General features: G+C 40.3%; 1 protein-coding gene across 1 annotated transcript in view; it reads left to right on the top strand.

Annotated features, from left to right (window-relative positions):
* NOL10 (nucleolar protein 10) overlaps positions 1-1,883 on the top strand; it is a 164,503-nt gene that overhangs the window by 143,863 nt on the left and 18,757 nt on the right. The window lies entirely within an intron of this gene.

The following is a 1,883-nucleotide window of genomic DNA, read 5'->3' as shown; positions in this document are numbered from 1 at the left end:
TGGGGGTGGAGGGAAGGAGCAGGCAGGACAGATGAGAGCTTAGGTTGGGGTCAGTACCATTTCTGTACCGTGTGCTTCTCCAGCCCCCACTTTCCATTCAAGAAAAGGTGTTTTTTCAGAAGTTGGGGGAGGAAGAAGGTCAGGAGGACATTAGTGAACAAGCTGAATTGTTTCTGGAGTTGAGATATGTCTTACTCATCTTTATTTCACCAGCTTCTAGCAAATACCCGGAACACCAGATGAAGAGTGAATCCTTCAATTTAGAATCCAGAAGCATCTCAAAATTCTGGATCTCATTAACTAGTAAGAGATATGTTAGTGAATAAGGAAGCTAGTACAGTTGACCCTTGAACAACTCGGGGGTCAGGGCACTGACACTCGTCGCCCTAAGCAGTCAAAAGTCCTCATACAACTTCTGACTCCCCAGAAACTTAACTACAAATAGCCTATTGTTGATTGGAAGCCTTAACAGTCAACCTCCAGTTAACATACTTTGTGAGTTATGTGTATTGTAAGTCATACAATAAAGTAAGTTAGAGAAAAGGAAATATTATTAAGAAAATCATAAAGAAGAGAAAATATATTTACTTTTCGTAGGTGGAAGTAGATCGTCGTAAAGGTCTTCATCCTTGTTCTCACCTTGAGTAGTCTGAGGACGAGGAGGAAGAGGAGGGGTTGGTCTTGCTGTCTCAGGGCTGGCAGAGGAGGAAGAGGTGGGGGAAGTGAGAGGGGAGGCAGGAAATGTGGGCATACCCCGTGTCACTTTCACTGAAAAAAATCTGCATATAAATGAACTCTTGTAGTTCAAACTATTGTTCAAGAGTCAGCTGTAATTATTCTTGATATCTTTTGAAGATGTTTTCTTTACCTACCAATCTCACTTTTTTAAATAATAACTTTTCTTGAGATAATTCATATAACATACAATTCACCTATTTATAGCATACAATTTATTGGTTTTTATTATATTCTCAGAGTCGTGCAATTATCACCACAATTTGCTAATGTTTTCATCACTCCAAAAAGAAACCCCATCATTAGCAGCCACTGTCCATTTTCCCAACCCCGTCTCACAGCCTAAGGTGACCACCACTTTTCTATCTAATCTACTTTTCTATTTCTATAGATTTGCCTCTTCTGACATCTCATATAAGTAGAATTATACAATGTGTGGCCTTTTGCGCCTGGCTTCTTTCACTTAGCACAGGGTTTTTAATGTTTATCCTTGTTTTTTGTGGGGTTTTGGAGGGTTTTTTGTTTGTTTGTTTTTGAGACAGAGTCTTACTCTGTTGCCCTGGCTAGAGTGTAGTGGCATCAGCATAGCTCACTGCAGCCTCAAATTCCTAAGCTCAAGTGGTCCGCCTGCCTCAGCCTCCCAAGTAGCTGGGACTACAGGTGTGTATCACCACATCTGGCTGATTTTTCTATTTTTTGAAGAGATGGGGGTCTCACTGTGTTGCTCAGGCTGGTCTTGAGCTCCTGGCTTCAAGCAATCCTCCTCCCGCCTTGGCCTCCCAAAGTGCTGGGATTGCAGGCATGAGCTACCATACCTGGCAGATGTTCATCCATGTGGTAGCACATATTAGTACAGTTGGCCCTCCGTATCTATGAGTTCCTAATCCATGGATTCAACCAATATGGATTGAAAACATTTTTTAAAAAAAATTATAACTGTATTGAACATGTACAGACTTTTGTCATTATTCCCTAAACAATACAGTATAACAACTATTTACAAGCATTTACATTGTATTAGATATTAAAAGTAATCTAGGGATATTTTAAAGTATATGGGAGGATGAGTGCAGGTTATATTGAAATACTACACCATTTTATATAAGGGACTTTAGCATCCATGGATTTTGGTATCCAAGGGAGGTCCC

Source organism: Propithecus coquereli, unplaced genomic scaffold (genome assembly GCF_000956105.1).
Source record: "Propithecus coquereli isolate 6110/MARCELLA unplaced genomic scaffold, Pcoq_1.0 Scaffold298, whole genome shotgun sequence".
In the NCBI taxonomy this organism is placed as follows: Eukaryota; Metazoa; Chordata; class Mammalia; order Primates; family Indriidae; genus Propithecus; species Propithecus coquereli.
This window is presented reverse-complemented; position numbering and strand designations above follow the sequence as displayed.